The sequence below is a fragment of the Pangasianodon hypophthalmus genome, chromosome 9 (genome assembly GCF_027358585.1).
Source record: "Pangasianodon hypophthalmus isolate fPanHyp1 chromosome 9, fPanHyp1.pri, whole genome shotgun sequence".
Taxonomy (NCBI): domain Eukaryota; kingdom Metazoa; phylum Chordata; class Actinopteri; order Siluriformes; family Pangasiidae; genus Pangasianodon; species Pangasianodon hypophthalmus.
This window is the reverse complement of record NC_069718.1, coordinates 14,457,572-14,481,167: the sequence shown is the minus strand read 5'-3', so window position 1 is coordinate 14,481,167 and position 23,596 is coordinate 14,457,572. Positions and strand designations below refer to the sequence as shown.

Here is a 23,596-nt window from a genome sequence, read left to right as displayed (position 1 = left end):
CAGTATTACACTCAATACAAATGGATCATGAAAAAAGTATTCGCAATAAAAACAAAGCAATGACATATATATGACAACCGAAGCTTTTGTGTAGTATATGCACTAGGTTTGACTGACAGTTGCAGATATGATCAGCGATAGGTTAAAATTAACTCCCCAAAGAGTTCCCCCATGGGTCACTCTTTCCAATCACACCTGCTTCTTTTCTCTTTTGCCCCTGGCAACAAGCATGCCAGTCCAGACAAGCAATCAAAGAACACTGTACTGCATTGATACCTGTCTGCTATGGGATGCACGCCCAGGATTTTTTTTTCTTTTTCAATGTTATTGCTTGTCAAACATGGCTGCCACTTGACAGCCAAGTTATGCAGGCACAAGAAAACACTCAAAAATGCTAGGTAGAAAATGAGTCTCAGACTCCACAGAATATTTATGCAGAGTATTTAAAATAATATATTAATATACAAATAATATACTACCAACTGGATTGAAATAACATCTAATATTAGCACAACTAATCACATTTGAGAGTATTTCTCTCTGGTAGCTCTTTTCTGGGGATTTATTCATTAAAGGCTGAATGTGTAGAATTGGCGAGCGGAAGGCAACAGTGAAGGAATAAATAACTTCTGGCTTGCATGGCCGTGCCTAACTGCTTAAACACAAATCACCACCAATGAACTGCGAAAACTATTTGGACGTCTAGTGGTCTTGGCTTTAAAATACTGCTGAAGAAGAACTCGGGCAGAGAGTCCATATAACAAGTCCATATAACAGCATCTATGTCTCACTGCTTTCTCTGGGTTGTGGACCAGAATCAAGCATCATGCTGGCCTCCATGTGCATTTGAATCATTCATGCATTAGGAATAACGGATCGAAGATACAATTCAATCTGCTTCCATTTAGAGAGAAACATTTGGATAGGAGATAAAGCAGTCCCATATGAGTTGTCCTCTTCCCTCTTTTAGTCATTAATTGGAAACAAACTGCCATCCACAATGACATTCAAAGAGCTCCAGGCCTGGGATGGCTCAAAAGAGACACAGCAATGTATCAGAATTAGAAGTGAGGACCAGCTTCCAGGGTCAGGTTGGTGAAAAGGTCTACAGGAAACTGGCAGAGTTGTCAGCTTTACAGGTCTGTATTGCACCGAAAAGAACTGACCCATGTATATAATCCTCAGTGGAATATAAGAGCTCTTTAGTGAGACACTAAACCACTGCAACATGATCTTGTCTTATGCAACTGATTTTAACCCTTGGGCTCAACCCTTAGGGAAAAACAGAGATAAAGATATATAGTTTGTAAGTGGAACATGAAGTAGAAGTTGGGAAAGATAATATTATCTTCAGAACACACAATTACTGAAATATGCAATAGCATTTATATTGCTAGTATGGTAGGACAGGGACTCTAAGTGCCAGACTGTGTTTTTTAATCTTAAAATAATTGCCAATAATGCATAAAAAGCACACAAGCTCTAATCAACTTTCATCAGCTGGTGTCATATTAATTACAGAAACAAAACCACTGCAGTGAGTAATATCTAGTAATTGGCAGACAATATAAAATACATTTTAAAATTTGCTGTCACCACTTACATTCCACAATAACTTGTTCATGAGGTCTGTTTCCCATTCTAATAATAACACAATATGTCTTTTACACTGATGACTCTTGAAGTAGCTCCACAAGCAGTCCTCCCTTTCAGATACCTATTTTTGTGCTTGTTCACTGTTCCACATTGTTCCACACATCTTTGCTTTGTCAAAGAAATAACATTTCACTATATTTGCCCCATATACAGACAGGTAAAACTGGTGCCTCTCTTGCTATGGGAGCATTTTGCTTGTGTAGTCCACATAGAGGGGAGTCACTGCACATCAGTACAAAGTTCTAATTCTAACCGATCCTATGATGAAATATTTCTATCCTGATGGGAGTGGTGTCTTCTAGGAAGGAAGTGCTCACAGAATGGTTTCTTGAGTATGAAAATGATGTCAATATTACGCTATGGCCTCCACAGTCATCTGCTCTCAACCCATGTGTACATCTATAGGAGATTTTGGACTGAGAGCACTCTCCCTCTCCATCTTCATAAAATCACCAACCGACGGAATTTCCTTTGAACAAATGATGTTCATTCCTCCTATACAGTTCCAGAGACTTGTATACAGTAATCTATGCCAAGGAGCACTGAAGATGTTGTGGTTGCTCATGTTGTTTTCCTTTAACTTACCACCTGTCTCTATGTGGGGTTTCAAAACACAATGTCATTGTTTTGTTAATAATTCATGAGAGTTCATTACTACACCCTACAAAATGCTTCTCAAAGTGGGGAAGCATAACCAGCTGATCTGCATTTTTTTCTTATAGTAGTGGAAATCACAACCCACCATTATCAAAGTTATTAAGTAATATTATTATATTTATCTTATAGGTCTTAGTAGCCTGTTTGACAGGTCACTGCAATGGGTTTAATCCAAATACAAGTAGGCCTATAAATAATGTCAACATTTGTTTCCACTATGAGTGGAATGTTCAGGAATAAAAATGGTTCCAATAACTACCCAACATATTATTCTACACATTTAATGTGTCTAATAAATTAATAATCTGATTATGTTTATAAAATGAATTTGCAATGAGGGAGTCTGTGGTGTACAGTTAAAGGGGCCCATGGCAAAAAAATAAGCACGGATGATGCCAGGTGCTTCATGGTCACCTGTTCTGTGAGCTTTATTGAGAACTGGTGGTCCAGTCAGTCCACTAGTCCATAATTTGGGACACTGGTCCTAAATGTGGATCATGTTGCTCTGGCCACAGAGAGACAGAGAAGGGACCTCAGACCATGGCAGCATACAATTATCCCAAACAAGTGAGCCAGACGAAGCTCTTTCCAATAAGCTGAAACACAACACTACACACATATGTACACACACACACACACACACACATGCAAAAGCACAATTATGCACTTAAACTTTTCAGGCTAGGATTTCATCTTCTTACATAAGTGTCACATTTCTCACACAAACTACTCACTGAACACACAAACAGAAAAGTTCTTTTAGATGATTTTACACAAATCTAATTCTATATTTAATCAATCAAACTAAACCAGAAACAGATTTTCTCTGACGAAACTCACATACACACTCAATTCATACAGACACATACGCACAAACATTTCCTTCTATTTCTAAAACATGCTATGACTAGTTCCACACTGCATTTGCCCTTTAAACATGGGCTCAAGTGCTCAGTAGAGAGCAAGCAGGCATGTGTGCAGTGCTGACATTCACAGGCATTCCTCACACGTCGCTAAAGGGGTACCTGAGTGCCTCTCACCTCACAGCCATATGATGCTATATATATATATATATATATATAAATACAGGATTAGTTGAGGAGCGTTTCATCAGCCTTGGAGTCCATCCAACAATATCAATACTGACCATATTTTCTTAGAAGTTTTCACTTTGTGGAGCAGGGTGGGGTTTGAACAATCATAGGGTGAGGGAGCTTGAGCTTTTTTACAGACACAGCACAAGACCTTATGTTTCAAATGAGGTCAGTTTGTCTGCAACCTGGACATCAGCACACTCACATATTATATAACCCATCATATCCAATACAAAAACCAGCAGAGAAACAGGAAGCTTGGGCTTCTTTTGGAAGCCCATGATCTGCAATTTGGTCTTATTTTGGCAATTTTTTTTCTGAGTAAATATAAACACAATTGACAGTGATCTGAATGCTAGTGGGCAACTGAAGCCTGCCATCTGTCTTAGACATGGTGTGTTGGGTGAACCAAGGTACTTATCAGTGGGAATAAATGTCTAGAGTGAATACCATGTGGCTACATCCAACATCCACCAATATATTGAGAAATGAACTGCAAGAACTTCTTCTTCAACAGAGAATAAAGAACAGGACTCCCATGTCCATCCCATTGGAAAGAGAAGAGACTAGCTCCAGAAGTCCTGAAAGAAAGGAAGAAGCTCTGCTGAAACCTCAATCACTAAAACAAATAAGTGAAACCTGGGATTTCTAGGTAATCAGTAGCAATTAGCACAACTGACAGGTTAGAACCACACAATCTAGACTGCACTATCTCCAGGAGCAGGTCCACATGAACCAAAAGACTACTTAATACACATGACCTCATGAATTTGATCTGCAAACAACAGCAAGACCAGAAATATTGTAGCATTTCATAAGAAATTGTTTCAGTGTGGCTGTACATAAATCTGATTCAAATCTAATTCTGTGAAGAGAGAATGCACACTTGGGACAAAACAATAAAACAAGTGCAGATGAAAGTTTTCAAAAAGGAGAAGGAACATTCACTCGAATTATCAGTTTTGATTTGCAAAGTGAAATCAGTGCATGCTTGTAACATGACAATTAAATATTTGCATGGATTAAAATGCTATAAAGAATAGAAAACAATATGTTTTTCTTATGTATTATGTATTAAAAACTGCCCAATTCATATTTCCTATGCTCTGGTTTCGTACTGCGGTTGCAGTTTGTTTCAACATGTCCAGTCAGGACATTATGATAAGGTGATAGCTAAAGGCTTCAGAGTGACATTCCTTGCAATGCTTCATTATGAGCTCAAACTCCAAAATTTGTGTTGTGTAAAAACTTGTGACGTGTTAAAAAATGTCAGACATACATGAAGGGTGTGTGTAATTTTTCACAGAAAGCAACACAAGACTTTATTGAAAGATGTTATTTTGTACAGATTTGGGCTCTTGCAAATAATGTGCACTAAAAAGCTTTGTATTTAACTATCTCACATTCTATCTTAATCATAACACTGTCTTTTTTTTTTTTTTTTTTTACTAATTCTTTGTTTCAGTAGCTTTTTAAATATTTGCTCCTTGTTCACTTTCCCAAGTTATAATTTTAGTCTATTAACAACATCATTAATGAAAATAAAAACTTAGATTCTGAGTGGAGTCTAATAATAAATTTGCATGTTTAGATTTGCATGTTTTATTTACCAGTACTCACAGTGTAAGCCATGAGATTCCTTGGCATATTGTAATAACCAATCAGAATGGCTTATTAGCTAGACTACCACAGATGGTGCATCAAGAAACAATAGGAAAATAAATTAATTTAAATAAATGATTGTCTTTTTCTTTAGGAAAAGATATCACACAAGGTTGCTTTATAGATTTAAATATGCCAGTGGTATGCATCTTTAGTGAGGGGGACGGTGAAGGAGTGGAAAAGACCCCAAAGATCACACATTTAGAACTGCAGTTTAGTTGATTCTGTCATAACAACAAGCTGTTCAGAAGCATTGCAAAAAAAAAAAAAAGCCCTTCCTGAGAGCATTTCACAACATACAGTGCCTGAACTTCATCAAGCGTCATTAGACCTACAACTGGCATTACGTTTTGTGGTTAGATGAGACTACAATCAAACCTTTCGGTCACCCACACATCAGTATTTTTGCTGACAAAAGGGAACTGCTTACAAGGAAAAGCATCTGAACCACTGTAAAACACAGAGGCGGATCAGTGATGCTTTGGGGCTGTTTTGTGGCTGATAGTTAAAGGGCTCTTGTGAATGAATGAATTCTGCTGAAATACCAAGATATTTTAGGCCAAACCCTGGTCGCCTCTGCCAGGAGGTTTCAACAAAACAATGAGAGAGAAATAGTTCAAATGAATAAGGGAATTGAAGAGGGAAGTCCACATGCATAAGCTTAAGAATAAAAAGGAGCTTTAAACTGTTCTGCATGGAGGAGTGGACCTACACATGTCTCCAAATTTGTTAGACATTACAAGAAGAGACAAGAAGACATTACAAGAAGAGAGCTGTTAATCTCTCCAGGGGAGGCATCAAAAAAATATCAGAGATATATTGTAATTGTATGTATTGTAATACATCTACAGTAAATCACTGCAAAATATATTGTCAGGGTGCTGGTATTTAATGTCCCTGTATGTTTGAGCTCAAAATAACAAGCATGTATTATTCTTTTTTTATATTGACTTTCGATCATCATGAAGGGTGTCAATAATTCTGGTGGCCACAGTAGCTTATATAGCTTACATATTTTTCTAGGAATGGTTCCTCAAGGGTTCTTGACAGGTTTAATGGTTTTAGTTTTCTGAATGGTCACTACTTGGACGTTTTTATGAAAGGGAAATCATCTGCTGTAGGGTTCTACACAGAATGCTTTGGGAAAATATCATGAAGGAAAATTTGGTGTTAATAAAGGGAACTTATTTGAGTAATATTTAGCTACTACTATTATAATATTTTGCACTGGTCCCAAGTGAAAGCACACTTAAACTAAATAAAGCTTTTTGATGTAGAATGCACAAGCATCAAATATTAAGGTTAGTTCACCACCTAGCCATAGCACCAGCCACCACTGATACTGAGTATGGGTAACACAGTATATAAAGTGCTATTCCAATACCCATTCTTTGATAATACCCAGCAATTCTTTGATAATATGAAGAAAAAATAATGTTTCATCATGTAATCTCACTCTTAGATATACAGACATATACTACATGGTATGGTATTCTAGAAAATACCAGTAAATTGGCAGCAGTAAATTAACACTGCAGGTAAAAAGTGCACCATATAGCAGGCATGTCTTTCACACTATCATGCTCTGAAGGAGCTGCATAGCTTGGGTGGAACTACAGCACTGTAATGACATTATCTATCTGTCAGTGGAGGCAATAACAACAGAATCTCACATAAGTCTGTGGCTCCACCTTGGTCATGTCCTGCCCATCACCCCTGCAGGCACTCATACCTGTCAGTCACCTGTAGAAGCAGAGCAAGAGGGAGGAGCAAGCCATTGTTAGAGGTGAAACTCAAATATCCCACCCAGATGGAATTTCAGTCTGAAGTGTCAGTTATGATTCCCTACACATCTCAATGACACGATCTCAGTCCTACTCAAACACCTAGATCTATGTAGCTGTCGTAACAGGTCTGAAAGGAGACTCAAACCCTGCTGAACCAAGGTGTTTTGATTGCCACTCATAAGCAAGAAACGGCCACTAATGTGACTATTGGATCTTATTCGAGTTCTCTCCAAATTGGTAGACAGCTGGTGACAACATAGCAACAACAGCAAAAGTGATGATGCCATCTGTGGCAGGTGGTGGCGTGGTTTAGAGTAAGTCTGCAGCGGAAGTTCTGGGGTATGGCCAGTTACTCTGGAACACCTGGAGCTTATTATTGGTAGCTTATATTAACAAGCTGTTAATAAAAAAGCTCTCTCTCTCTTTCTCTGTCTCTCGCTCTCTCTCAGCAAGCTGCACATGTGTGTGAGAGCGTGGAAAAAAAGATGCTGGAAAGCAACCATGCTTAGTGTCCCTGGGTCCACTGTCTTGAGTTGTGTCAGTTATCCATCACACCATCATTTTGGCATGTAATGATGTCATCACAGAACACAGTGCGCTTACGTAATTTTTCAGTATTAAACAAATGATTGGATTAACTTTATTCTCTGTCAGGTTAACCAACTTCAATGGAAGAAATTAAAATCATGCCTGCATCTTTTCATTGGTTCATAGTGCTATTTTCTCCAATTTCAAACGACACTGCAAAAACACAGCAAGTAAAAATATCTTGAATATAGGCAAATTCAACTATTTCTCTTTATAAGATTGTTGTTAAACAGTGCTTGAAATTGTCTTGTTCTATTGCCAGATAATTTTGCTCACTTCAAGTGTTTATTTCTAGAATAAGAAACTTTTAAGCTTGGAATTAATAAATATGGCTAGAAATTGGATTAATGTTCTTGCATTTGTTATATAATGACCTCATAATAACCTCAAGATAACCTCACGTCACACATTTTTGCAGTGAATAAAAATGCAGTCCTCTGCAATATTCTTTTAATAACGACAGCACTGTGTTAATGTACAGTATATGGAGCTGAATGATGTGGTATTCCTAACCAATCAACAACAAATACTGCTGCAGTTTTGACCAGGTACCCAAAACCATATAACTGAAACCTTTAATAATGTAACAGTAATAAAAATGTAACAGTAAAACAGGAAAAAGCACAGTTCCAGTTTTTTGGTTCCAAAACTTCTAGCGGTGGAAAAAGCCCTAAAGATAAGTTTATATAATGATAGAGAAGACTTGGGTTACAGGATGGTTAAATGTGTCATTTGACCTAAATGTGTGTTCTTTTGTTGCCCCTGTAGGCATACACCAAGGTGAAAGCACAATAATAGCTGGAAATGAAATCATACAAAATGTTGACACTGATGGATTTTGCAGAAGACTGGGGTGCATTCAAAAGCATTTGTTTTTGAACAGTCACAACAGATCACATCCCACCAAAACACACACATGATCCAAGACCACGAGACCACAAGACCACTGCAGCGATACACCGATCAAGCCTATGCTTACATCTATAAGACTTTGTACTCCATGTTCTCAGCATAATATAACAATGATTGCAGTCTAAATATCCACTAATCACTCCCTGCCCTGACTTCCCAACTCCCATGTATTTCATCCTGTTCGTCAAACGAAGTCCCCAGTAGAAAGCATGTTTTCTTAGGTTTGAAGTTAAAGTACTGCTTTGATGTGTGTTTTTCAATGAAAAGACTGTGACAAAATCTTACTGTCTAACTAGCCTTGATATATTACTGAAGAAACAAGGTCCCCAACAGTGTGTGGCTTATTAATACACAGTTGCACTACCTCTAAAAGCTGAGCCAGTCTGTTTATTATTAATGGGACTAACTGGCAATTCAGCATGGTCATGTCTTCCTACACGCTCCCTTGAAGTGTTTCCTGGCTTAAAAAAATGCTCATAATATTTAATATTTCTCAGAGGTTGTGATAATTCTTATAAATTAGGCTCATTACAGCTATACAATACAGTATTAGAACTATTGCCTGAAATGTGTATCTATCACTGATTTTATTATCAAGAGTTACTGGAACAGAATCATAGCAATAATAAAACAGACACTGCTAATGAGCTAAGCATGCCCTGAGGTATTCATAAAATATTACATTCAGTGACCTTCTCTAATATATACAGCATAAAAGAATGTGTCATGGAATTTTTCTTAAAAACACATGAGGTAGTCTGTTTAATATTCTTTAAAAGGTTTACAAATCATGCACTTAAGGCTAAGAGCTATTTAATATCATTTTCTGCTATCAAATAAACAATCAACTAATGTGATGGAGTTTGTACACTATCAAAAAAAGACAAAGACGGCAGTCAGTAGAGGAAAAAAAACTGTGCAGCTCAGAGTGTCCTCTCGGCCTCTGACGCTTTTGAAACTTTTTTGTGGCTTCTAAACCTCATGTCTCTGGCCTGCACTCACACTCTATTTATGCAAGAAAATAAAGCCGAAAAGTCGGCCCCTCCTAAATCTGTAAACTGCAATTAAGCTAAATTCCAAGTTTATTTCAAAATGCCATCTTTGCTCCAGACCATGTGAGACGTTAGAGTCTAAAATTATCACACTGTGGGTCAGGCAGCCCGTGAGAAGCCAGTCCATCTTCTGGCCTCTCCAGGTCCCAAGCAGTTCCCCAGTGTGCTTACTCTGCTTACTCTAGTGCACACACTATACAGTAGTGTGCATGACAGGTGATACTCTAAAAAGGAAACAAAGAGAAAAGAGATTAAATAAAAGTGAAGATTAAGCACAACATGAGGGACCATATACCTATGTATAAATCAGTACAGAAAAGTTAAACAGGTCCTCTTAATGCAACACCCACAATGCCAGGCAATACCACAGATGACACTGAGTTACAGTATGAAACTGTCTGCTGTAGGACTACCAGAGGTCAACAGCTGGTTGTGTGCAAAAAAGTTCCTGGTAGCGAATGACGCACTACACACCCTATATTTCTCTCTGTGCTTCAGTAAGCAACACTGTCCTAACCAGAGTCCTAAGAGTCAAAGGCATGTAATCGGAACTGGAATAAGGAGCAATTTACAGCAGCCAATCCACCTACAGGCATGTTTTAGGGAGTGAACCTTCGGAGTACCTGGAGAAAACCCAGACAGACACAGGGAGAATGTTTTTATTACAGGCTTATAATATTTTTATGATGTTTACTAGTCTTCCCACCTATGCATGTGATGTGTTCGTGCTTACTGATACACAAGGAATTTATTAGACCAATCTTGATGCACTGCTGTATCATTTCTCCAAAAAGCATGGTAGGGGACCTTAGAAGACTAATTGCACACAACCTGGCAATCCAGGATGGAAAAAGTTGAGACAGCACAGCTCTGTGGAACAAAAACTTCTAATCTAAAATAGTAGTCAGAAAATGTGTTGGAAATTCAGAAAAAGATCAGAGACTGCTTTTTGCCATGGAGTAATCTATGCAGGATGCAGACAGACACACTTAATCCTGCTAAGGTCCAAAGCTGCACTACACATGTGTTGCCAACCTGCGCATACACAACATATGCTCCATGAAGCATACTTCGCATATGCTCTATGACTCGCAGAGATAAAGAGAGAGAGACAGAGAATTAAAGAAAGAGAGAGAAACAGAATACACAGGCCGTTATTGTAATTTCTTTTCCCTTGGAAGAGGAGAAAATCATAACAAGATCTAAATAGATAAACAAAAAGAGAGTTATTGAGTAGTAAAAGCCAACAAGCAGCCATAAAAAAAAAACAGTACAAAATGTTGAACTTTCTGCTTATTTGTTCACATCCGATGTCTAAGGGCTTCCCATACTCAACCGCAATCATTTATCACTATATAGGAGAAATTCACTTGCACTTGACCTCATGCAATTGAACTCAGAGGCCCTAATTTACTGAAGGTTTGTGTGTGTAAAAACATGTGCAAGCATGATAACACCTGCAAAAACGTGCAAGCTGATTACTAACTGGTTCTACAAAGGACTGTGTTTTTCAAATGTATTTTCAAAATAGCATGTGTTGTCCGTTTAGGGGTTTGCCTTGATGCCTTGAATATGCAATCGTTCACTGGGTTTTGTTAATGTGAAGGTTATTCCTAAGTATCTCAAAAATGATTAAAACATCTCTTATGAACATTGATGACAATTTTACTGTGGCAAAGTTTCATATTAGACATTCGGATGTTTGACTCAATGCTCGTAACCCTTTAAAGACTACTCTACTGATTATTTTTTGTAAATCACCTGCAAGACACCCATGCATGCAATTTATCCCACTGTACATGCAAATTAGTGCACATTCTTTAGAATCTTAGTAAATGCCAAATATACACTGCTGAGGCCTGTTAGGTTTAACACTTGATCATGATCGTTGCTATTGTGCTATGAATGTCAAGGTGCTCTTTAGGTATCGGTTAATAACCATTAATAATAAGCAGAGAACTAGTGAAATGTTTGCTAAATCAAGCCATCAAACATTAAATCATGGTGAAAAACGAGCATAAGTCTATGATGTGGTAAACAGCTGCAGACAGGATGAGCTCACTCTTTATAGGAATCCAGCGTTCTGATGAATGAAGATGCTGTGTCCAGACAGACGAGCAAGGCCAGCTCCTCAGCAGATCCTGGGAAAGGTCACTCTTGGCCAGGAGGATGTCCAAACTCACTGGGGCCGTAACCCCTGACTCATCCACGCTCTACATAATCACAATGTTCACCAAACAACAGCTTCAACAGCATACACCAAGTGAGTCATTTCAACTCATCACATGCCAGAATATGCTTGATATGGACAGTGAGTGTTCATATCAAACACAAACACAGAAAGTGTTTAGTCTAAAACTAGGCCTAGTTTGTGTTTGTGAAACTGTCATTAGTTTGTAAACTTGCTCAAAATATCTGGTGAGCAAACTGAATTGCTTTACTAACCAATGTGCTGTGTTTATGCCTATATATCACATTGTGCCCTTTACACAGAGAAGCCGACATCCTGCAAACACTGTGCTAATTCAACAGACAGTTATTAAACATATACAAGCTCAGGCATGTGAAAAGGCTAGTGGGTATTCACATCTGTGCCCCAGATTCCTCCTGAATTATTACAAATTTAAAGGCAGAGGGTAAAAGAGCGACAGATACATTATATGGATACAGTGATGACCAGAGCAAACCGGCTGTCTTTCCATTTGCTCATGTGGGGGGACGCAATCATGGATTTATACTCACATCCGGTTCTTCGTTTCAGCAGCCCATTAAATGTCTGTTTGGGACATCAGGGATGTTATTTACAGGCACCGTATCAAATCCTGATCTGAAGGGTCACCCTGTATGGTACAGAATAAAATACAAAACACAAACATTAATCACTGCGTTATAGTCAGCAGGGATGAAACTACCTGGATGCTCCATTTGAGCTTAACAGTCACAGACGCTGTTCTTCTCAGTGTGGTGAGTAAAGCTACAAACAGTTTCCACTCCCTGAGCCAAATTCAGTCAAATAAACAAGAAAAGCCATGGTGGATTTATGGCTAAAGCTATTCACCAAATGTGTGTTGGACATAAGACAAATTATATTTACTCCAAGTTAAGATGTATGAACAGAAATACTGACTGGGTTAGCGATTTAGACAGCACTGCTCATTTCAAACCATTTAGATTCATTTAGCTAATCTGCCTGTGACACATGGAAGGCATAGTTCTGATAATTACTGTGGTTACCATATTGGCCCTAAGCACAAGAACTATCAAGCAACAACCACTGAAATGAAAAGGTCATTTCATATAAACAATAGCAATTTCAGTTGCTATAATATAATTGTGGCTTTTCATGTTTTAAAGTGGTATTTGTAAACTAGCAGGTTAACTCTCTAAGCCCCAAGCCATTTCTGGGTGTTTTTACTATCTCCACATTTTAGTTCACTTTTTTATTTGTACATATAGTACTGAGTTGTTACTGATATGTACCATTTATTTTCAACATATCAGTTATTTCCATTGGCTAGTGGATCTCAGACATGGCTTATTGATGTGATATGCAGGCGACGCAAACAAAGTAAAATGATAAAAGTAAAAAACATTTTTGGTTTGGACATGTGGAAGTTAGCGCTGAAGTCCACTAAAGACCCATAATTCAACCCTCCCCCCCCCCAAAACCTAAAACTACAGGTTTTAAAAATGGTTTAAAACATAAGTAAAAGGGACACTGCCATTGATGTTTTTTAAGTTAGTGGTGCAGTGTTCACAGACTACTTTAGTGTTTTGGCAACATTTCTGAAGTAAATCTTTTCGTGCTACAGTTGACAGGGATGATGGCTTCCATGCGTTATATCAGTATCTGAGCTAATGCGTCATTACCACTGATTCAGAAGAAATACAGCTGAGTAATACGCACAGAGGATTGAACTAATGCTGGGTTTATAGCTGGGTGATATGACCGTATAATACTATCACAATAAATTATGTGACAATAGATTTTTCTGAGACATTGTGGGTATTATGTTATCTTTTTTTATTTTTTTTATTATAAAGTTTTTTTCATAACTAGCAGCCAATTCAATTAAATTTTCTACTTTTCTTAAAGATTCTTAAAGATTGTAAAATAGTTTATTTTCCCAAAATTTTTTTAAAACTTATTTATTTAATTTAATTACTGTTAATTTATTTTTTGGCCAATAAATGAAAGTATCATGAAATACATTTTTGAAGGTTTATTTTTAAATGCAACACTACGTTTGGTGGCAGTTTGTTAGGAAACCTCTACATTACCTACAAATATGAATGTCTTGAAATATTTTTGTTATGGTACCCATCCGTAATAGACATTTATACCTATTCCTTTTCCTGAAGCTTTTATCCAAAACAACAGGGAAACAATTCAAGCATATCACAGAGCAACTGGGTGTTAAGGGTCTGAAAAGTTGGTTTCAGTAGTGTCAGTCCTGGGATTTGGATCAGAACCTTAACAGCTGCCACTACCACTGCCCCTTACTAGAGATTCCTCTAAGAAACTAACAGAAACCTACAGTAAATGTATGTAGTTACAAGAATGAGGAATGTAAGTTTGGCCCTACCGACATGTCCTCGGAGTTTAAGAGGTTAAAACCAACAATCTGTAATCAGTAATCAATGTGTTTACAAAAGTTTACAATTTTTCATCACAATTATGCTCTTATAGACAGCAATCACAAATCCTGAAATAACAATTTCTTGGTCCTGAGGTTAAAATTGGTGATGTTAGATCACTGGCAGCTGGTTTGGTGACTTGGTGCCCAAACACAGACATTTTGGAACAGCATCGCCTTTTGTTGAGCAATAGCAATTGTGAAAGCTGCTAATGACCCTAAAACACTAAACATCTAAAACGCCACTAAAGGAGCAACAAAGCATTATAGGACTATCGTGAGAGAATCTTAATTGTATAATAAGACCGCTGTTATCCCACGGTGTAAAGCAGCCTTTAGACAGCACCTCAAATCTGGGAACTGAACATGACATAGAACCTTTTGTGACTTCTCTGTAAGGAGTACGTGGAGATCATGCTGTTTCAGAAGCAGCTGTTTGGAATCTTCTCTCCACTATAGTGATTTACTGATTACTCATTCCAGGATTAGTTCCTCACATTACCATAAATACTGATTACAAAGCCGCGGTCAAGGCTCGGGCAGAACTATGAACAGTGAGACTGCAGTAGTATATATTATCTATTCAGTTATATATTATACATTCACTTGTTATGCTGCTTTCTTGATTTTAACAGATTTTATAATAAGCGATAACAGTCACTGTGAATAGGCACTAGAAAACTCCTTTTTTATTTCTTCACTTACAAGCCTGTGCACACAAACACATGCACATGCACGCACGCACAGACACACACACACACACACACACTCACACACGCAATGTACTTTACAACTTGCCATCATCAATTACACTACTTAAAGAAGCAACAGTTCTGGGTATTATTGCCATTAATCTGTTTGGACATGTGTGCTTAAACTCCTGCATCAGACCCTTGCCCTTAAATTCACCCCAGCCACCAGAAAGGCTGTGAAGTGAAGTGTTTGAGAGTAAACAAAAGCCTGGCTGTTGCAGTGCAAAGAGAGTCCCATGCTGTAAAACAGCTGTGTGATGAAGGCCAAACAATGCCAGGCTAAAGCTAAACAGCTTACTCTGGCTCTCACTAGGAGCAAGCCAACAGGTCTCTGTAGCCATCAGTCACAAGGACACAGATGGCCTCAGGTCCCATTTTTTAAAGTCCGACTTCTAATTATTGTATCTGTTCTTTGTTCCAATGTCAGATTCCTACATCCTTATGCCATTTTGCTATTTGTAATAATTTTGAAGTCAAACAAAATTTACCAAAAGCTAAATTTATTTCAAAATTTTAGAGATAATATATTCCTGTGTAAAACAGGCAGCACATTAACTCTGTGCTACTTTTATCCCCAGAATCCACAAAGCTAAATTCAAACCCTGACCTTTAAAGAAATGAACAGCATATGTGGTTCTGCTGTAAAGGGAAAGTGTAAAAAAGAGAAGGAAAGGTTGTATTTTGACAAAATTTTGCCTTTAACAGTGTTTACATAGTCTTGATTCATTCAACCATGAGGAATAAACTGGATCATAAATGTCAAACAAAACACTAGCATATTGTGAATGAATTACAAGTCTCAGCATATATATCTAATGAAAAGTTTGAGAGTAGAAAGAAAGAAAGAGCTGAAAGCAAAAAAAAAAAAGGATACATTCTGAAACATTTAATCAATCACAGTCAAAACAAACACTGACATGGCTGCTCTCTCTCACCTCTCTTTCTCTAATTCCCTCTTACCCACATCTTCTCCTTGAGTCTCAGCCTCACACCCACACCTTGGCCTTGTAAAAACAAACCAGAGCATGTGCTCATCATCTCAGAAACTTTCACCTTGATAATTATGCTGATAGTTATTTCCCAGAGCCACTGCATAGCACTTCACCCTTTTATGATCATCTGGGGTTTGGATATCATTGCTTACACCATGGGGGATGCACCACATCATGAGGAATATTCCCCATCCCAGACCTGTTGACTCACTGCAAGTGTTTATTGGGATGTTTAGGCATTCTCTGACCCTAGATGAATCATTGTCTGAGAAAACTGCACACTTTGGGGTCTATACATGTGTTTCTAAAGCTTTCCACAATTACCAGTGGGTAGTATTTGATTATCTATGAGTCAACGATGCTAGATAAATGAGTGGGAAAGGAAACCATTTGGTCCAGTAAACAGAAACTAAAAAAATACCCAAAAACCAACAAGGCTGGTAAGCTCATCAATAGGGTCTCAGCATGCTTTTAGGCACACTGGAATCAAGGGTCAATAAACATTTGTCTGGGAATAAAAAGTTTAAATAAAGGAACATGCTGTGAAGACTGGATGCCAGAGTTTTGTTTAGACAAGAACACAATAATTATAAAAGATGAGAGAAACCTCCATTTCGAAGAGAAAAAGGAAACACAATGAGAAGCCATGTCAGTTAGATGTATCACCATCCAAAAGGTAATGCTACAGGGGCTTCCTTGACGGACAGCACCGTATTTGATCGCTTGTAAAAAGTGAACCTCCCAGTCAGCTACAAGTAACAACAAGCTTTAGAAGACAACTCACTCATTAATCCATGTGACTATGTGTGTGTGTGTGTGTGTGTGTGTGTGTGTGTGTGTGTGTGTGTGTGTGTGTGCGTGTCTGTATTTGGAAAATTCCCTTTAAAGAAAGCTTGCACATGGTATGAAATCACGTGTCTGATGCTTTCATACCCTTTATTGTTCCAGCTTGCATTTGAACTTTGCTTTATTCATTCAATACAAAGCAGCACCACTTTCAAAGTCTTAGGGCCAGTAAATGCCTGAGACTAAAGATTTCTACTTATTGTTAAAAAAGAACAGTGAATTACTTCCAGGAGACCTCTAATGCGTTCCGTACTGCTTTGGCCTTTTCAAGCCATCTTAACTCAGAGCAGGGTCTCTAAACACCTTTTTCCAGTCGTGTTTCCTTGGCTGCTGAGTTAGTTTTTGTCCCACATTGTCAGTCATTCTTCTCCTCAGCCTTCAGTAGTTACTGATTTTTTTGCCCAACTCTGTCTGGTTCTATGTAGTTACTGGTTTTGGACTTCCATTAAGAAGGAAAAAGCTTTGCTGTGAGAAAGGCACAGTTGAGTGCAAAAGATTCCATCCCTCATGGTGTTTGAATGCAAAAAAGTAAATACACCGCTATTTTATAAATTGTTAAAAACAATTGGGTTTGTCCTGCAACATGAACAATAATCCATACAATAAACAAAAATTAACTGAACATAGAGCCAATAGCATGAAGCCACAGATAGTTTTGTCATGACCACATTTGTCTTTAGACCTGCTCTGAAGAAGTTAGTGGATGACATCTGGCAGAGTTTTAACAAACATTTCAAGAAGAATAAGAAAATAATGGCTGAGTATTCTGAAAGTTAGGAAGAATCTATTTAACATTTATGGAAGAAGTCACTCTAGTGTCAGCACAGGTAAATAAATGAATCTGTATCAGAGGTAAATCTATTCCTTTAAGTTTTCTGCCAGAGAGATTCTTCAGGACAGAGGAATTTGTGCTTTGGGGTTTGTGACATGACAACATTTTTCTTTTGTCTTATTAATGTAAAGAAACAGAACAAGAAAGAAAGAAAGAAAGAAAGAAGTGGGTGAGGGAATGTTTATAGCTGCTATAATGCAAGTGATAACTAGTTTGTTTCACAGATGTGCAGATGTTCCACAGCATTAAATGGAACTATAAAAGGTTGGCATGCACAACATTCTATCATACATTCGCACAGTAACTGCTTTATCCTGGTGAGGGTCGTGGTGGATCTGGAGCCTACGTCAGGAACACTGGGTGATGAACTGATATTTTCTGACCCTATTTTTTGAAACTATTAATACATTAATATACACTAATTGGCCACTTTTGTTACATATGTATGATAATGAAAGTACATCTGTGTGACCTATAACCATAAATGTCTTTGTCCTTGTTTTGTCCAAATGGTTATGCAAAGTTTGTAAGTATGTGGCAAAGCAAGGCATGATAACACACTATTGCTATTTCAACACTGTGTTTATAGCAGAGAATACTGTGCCATTTTTTTAATGACAGGTTCTTCATTGTTTTATTAGAATGATGATATGAATACACTAGGTATAAGTTGAAACCTCATTCAGGAACAGCTGAAACGCTTCTGACTTTCCCTCAGATTAACCCTTAGGTGTTAAAATCATATGTTAATACTCACTGGTCAATAGTTTTTACAGAGTTCATGTTGCTTCTTGGTAATTGTTAAATGGTTAGTCTGAGTCATGATCAAATATGTTAAGTTTAATCAGCAGCATTATGTATAGAATATTATAGGCCACTATAAACTAATTAGTTTTAGATGAGGGAAAAATTCAACTCAGGCCTGGCCAATAGAGATTTATTACATTTATGCATTTATTTCCCCTTCAAATGGAACAGAAGTGATCATAACACTATTCTACAAGGATGGAAGCCAGGAAAACTTCATAAAAGAGGACAGTTACTGTCCTCTGCGTGCCATTCAGGTATGCATGCATTTATGGTGACATGTACAAACCATAGGCCAGCTCACTGCAGTCTGTGCCAGATGGACATTTGGGCTGTATTCTTTAACCCCATCAATGTGGTAGATAATCATTTAGCACAAACATCACAAGTATCCTTTCATTTGTGTTTTAGCACAAAAAAAAAGGCTAAATAGCACAGTGCAGTGGTTCGTATCTGGACACCCCTGACCTGTGTTAACAAGTACTAGACATTCCTAAATGTGTTGAAAAGCCACTGAAATTTGCAATGAGATTGACTTCACAATCACTGGAAAGTCACAATTGCTGAGAGAAAGACCAAAATCTCACTAGAATATACTCACATAAGCAAGTAAGCAGTTACCAAGGATGGAAAGACACCTACAATAATGACACTTTACAAGCAAACATAATCCTCAAAATTTGTGGAAGCTGACTTTGCTGAATCTAAAACAATAGTCTACAAGGAGCACTGGCTCATGGCTGGGCCTTTATTTAATTTAGCAAACGTATAAGCTGTGAATGGACAGTAATGTTATACGGTGTTCTCTGGTGTTGTTGAATCTGGTTTTTTTTTAACCAAAGTGCAGATGGTTCCTGCTATTCAAACGCTGTGACCCTGTTCTGTTAATGTTCAAAATTCTTAGACTAAATGTCCGTGAGAGAGTTGGTATGATCTCTAACAGTGCCAAGAAAACCATCTGGTACCAAACAGTGCCCAGAAATATACACCAACGCAAAAAATAAAACATCCCCACCAAGACCGGGGTCAGAACAGCAAACATTTCTTTTGTGAATGGAACACGATAGTGCAGTGTCTGCACAGAGCTGACTCATTTCTGACTCACTGCAGAGTCAGTCAAGAAAAGTTTGTGGAGTGTAGATCTTAGACTAACCAATGCACTGATACAGAGCAAGACTAAGAACTGCACATCCTCCCTCTGTGCCAACGTAGCATCCATATATGGTAACAAAAAACGAGCTTAATGACTGAGTCAATTAGAGATATATAACATATCATACTCCAGTCTCCAAAAATACTAGAGTGTGATATGTGAAATACTTTTTACCTGCACACTGCCACTATTTCCTCCCATGGCTGTTCAGTTGGTTTAACAATCACAGACTATCTCACGTGTTCCACCAACTCCACCCAAGCCCCAGGAACACATGTGGGGTGTCTAGACGAGACTGTGATGTGGGGTAGGTAATGGAAGGGTGCGTGTATGTTTGTGTAGAACACAGTTTAGTCTGAGACACTGCGGGTTTTGCAGTACGCTGAATCATTACAAGGGAGTCTGACGGCACAGTAGTCTGCGCATCACTCCACTATGGGAAAGAATTAGTAAAATACACAAAAATCTAAACACACACACACATAACTGCCTGCATCAGTGATAAAATTACCCCCAGCAGACACACTCACACACACACACACACACACACACGCCTCTAAAAACTCATAATAAATTCACACAAACACATTCATTCTCAGTTATGATTCCTCAGGGACGTTTAGACGGACTGTGAGGACATTAACACTTGCACTTTCTCCTATCTCCAGTTATCGGACATTACTCAAGAGGGGCCAGCACCTTAACCACAGCTCTATGTGCTGTGTTCAGGGGAAACATACAGCTAAACTGTTTAGCAGAGGGCATAAATTCTTACGTTTTATGCTGAGGCCACTGCTTCTGAGGTGACGATAGCCATCTAAGAGTTACACTGTTGTAGAAATGGGGTAGGATTTAGGATGGAGTTTTGTTGCACATACTTGCATGTGTTGAACAAAATGTCATATGAACAGTGCGAGTTAATTTAACACTACACAGATATCTCCACTTTTGCTTGACACAACATTTTAGGCCTGAAGGATTTGCAAAATAAAGATGTTTAGTGTTTTTAAGTACCTGGAGTATAATGTTTGTTAGAAATGATGTTGCAATACTTTGGTAAAAGTTAACAGAATGTTGATTCACCAGTGTGATTGCACTTGCCTCTAATATAACTAGTCTGTTTGGATTTGATCAAGTTTTCATTATGTCAAGTAACAGTACCACTAGCCTATACAGTGCAGGTCTGCTGTATGCTCTCTGCTATTTACTTACAGATTTTGTTATAATTGTGAGTTAGCAGCAAACTAAGTGCTTGGTCAGTCTGAAAGTGTTAATTTAGTCTATGTCAAGGGTATTCAGACTGCTGCTTGCTGATTCATAAAGTTAATAAAGCTGATAGCTATTCATAAAGATTCATAACTTCACTGCTTGCTGATTCATAAAGTTCTCTCATTTGGTTTCCCTAGTAAGGCCACTATGCACTATTGCACTATGCACTACTGCAGCAAGAATTACATTTTAAAAATTCACGGTCTTCTATTTGAGGTCTCTACATTATCTACATATCCTGGTTCAACTGTAGGGCACTGGCATGTCCTTCTTTAATATCTAACAGATCCAGTCGCTACAGTCCAGTATCTTGATTCCCGCTGAAAAGGGATAAAGACCCCTCTTCAGACAATATCTAATCTTGGTCATTCTCTGCATCATCATTTATTGTTTATACTCGTATTTACCTTTTCCATATTTCAATTTTTGCTAATGATGACCACTCTAGCACATGAACCACCAGGTAAATCCTTACAGATTCTCCTAATACTGTGTATCAATCCATAGCCATTATTCTAGTCCTGTCCAATCCTCCCTTGTACACTTTATATTGTTTGTGAATGCACATACACTATATTGCCAAAAGTTTTAGGACACCCTTCTAAATCATTGAATTCAGGCGTTCCACTCACTTCCATGGCCACAGGTGTATAAAATCAAGCACCTAGGCATGCAGACTGCTTCTACAAACATTTGTGAAAGAATGGGTCGCTCTCAGGAGCTCAGTGAATTCAAGCGTGGTACAGTGATAAGTTGACACCTGTGCAATAAGTCCATTCGTGAAATTTCCTCACTACTAAATATTCCACGGTCAACTGTTAGTGGTATTATAACAAAGTGGAAGCAATCGGGAACAACAGCAACTCAGCCACGAAGTGGTAGGCCACATAAAATCACAGAGCGAGGTCAGTGCATGCTGAGGCGCACAGTGCGCACAAATCACCGACTTTCTGCAGAGTCAATAGCTACAGACCTCCAAACTTCGTGTGGCCTTCAGATTAGCTCAAGAACAGTGCGTAGAGAGCGTCATGGAATGGGTTTCCATGGCCGAGCAGCTGCATCCAAGCGTTACATCACCAAGTGCAATGCAATGCGTCGGATGCAGTGGTGTAAAGCACGCCGCCACTGGACTCTAGAGCATTGGAGACGTGTTCTCTGGAGTGATGAATCATACTTCTCTGTCTGGCAATCCGATGGACGAGTCTGAGTTTGGCGGTTGCCAGGAGAACGGTACTTGCCTGACTGCATTGTGCCAAGTGTGAAGTTTGGTGGAGGGGGGATTATGGTGTGGGGTTGTTTTTCAGGAGTTGGGCTTGGCCCCTTAGTTCCAGTGAAAGGAACTCTTAATGCTTTAGCATACCAAGACATTTTGGACAATTTCATGCTCCCAACTTTGTGGGAAGAGTTTGGGGATGGCCCCTTCCTGTTCCAACATGACTGTGCACCAGTGCACAAAGCAAGGTCCATAAAGACACGGATGAGTGAGTTTGGTGTGGAGGAACTTGACTGGCTTGCACAGAGTCCTGACCTCAACCTGATAGAACACCTTTGGGATGAATTAGAGCAGAGACTGCGAGCCAGGCCTTCTCGTCCAACGTCAGTGCCTGACTTCACAAATGTGCTTCTAGAAGAATGGTCAAAAATTCCCATAAACCCACTCCTAAACCTTGTGGAAAGCCTTCCCAGAAGAGTTGAAGCTGTTATAGCTGCAAAGGGTGGGCCAACTCCATATTAAACCCTACGGTTTAAGAATGGGATGTCATTAAAGTTCATGTGCATGTAAAGGCAGACGTCCCAAAACTTTTGGCAATATAGTGTATCGTTAAGATTATACATGAAATATAATGGCATAGAATATGTAAGCTAAGAACATATACTGACTGTGGCAAAATATGAATAAAACCTACAACAGTATACTGTACATTATGAACGACAGATGAATGAGTGTGTGCCAAGGTGTAGAAATGTTTAAATAACAACACTTAAAAATATATAAATTATTAGCCTTAGATTATGTGAAGTACAGTACCTGGCATACAAATATATGCAGTATACCTGTAAATGACCTGTTACTATATAAACAATAATGTTATTAGAACAAGCACATTAATACATTTAATAATTTATTTTACAGCTCGAACAATTATCAGAGCCATGCTGTTTTCAGAAAATTAATCCAACTTCTTATTCAACAGCACTGTTGTATAATATATTTTAATATTTTTTAGATATATTTTAATATTGCCTCAAGTGGCTAGTTTCGGCTCAGTGGTTAATGTTTTAAGTGAGTGCCAGGAAGGTTGTGAGTTCAAACCCCAGAGAGTGACTGGATCACTGAGCAAAACCCTTAACCCTAAACCGTTACTTGCATACTTAGATTTTATCCTATACCTCAAATGTAAATGGGTATAGATGTCTGCCATATACAAATGCCTTAATAAATTACCTTACGAATTTTAGTGGAATTTGATTTAAAAGGTTTTCCAGAACCTTCCAGAGCTTCTTGGCTGTAAATTCCTCTCTTTACTGTAACAGAAACATCAAATGCAGATACACAGAGATTTCAGATGTCTGAAAAATGTATGGTTCTGCGAGCAGGCATGCAAGTGTGTGTTCACTTTATAAAAGAGGATCAAAAGTATCTGCCTTACAGGTGTGAATTCATGAGGTTATGTTCTGTGTTGAGGGGCATCCTCTCATCACCCGCCAAAAAACCCTCCAACCATATCGAGTATTTTGATCCTATCTCACTTTCTGGACACAGTAGCAATCAGAAAGGGGAACAAAACACCCACTGTAACACATAAAAGCTTCTTATAATCACTGTTCTTAACCATTCCTCACTTAATGAATCTGTACGTGCCTTTTAAAATGCAGTTGTGCTGCAGGCAAGGCTTTGT

General features: G+C 38.3%; 1 non-coding gene across 1 annotated transcript in view; it reads right to left on the bottom strand.

Moving 5' to 3' along the window:
- Positions 1-33: 33 nt before the first annotated feature.
- Positions 34-23,596, bottom strand: part of LOC113529436 (uncharacterized) — a 122,146-nt gene continuing 98,583 nt past the window's right edge. The window contains exons 4-5 of the transcript XR_008302339.1: positions 12,151-12,248; positions 34-11,621 (exon numbers count right to left, since the gene is read on the bottom strand). This is a non-coding gene — a transcript (uncharacterized LOC113529436). The remainder of the gene's footprint in view (positions 11,622-12,150; positions 12,249-23,596) is intronic.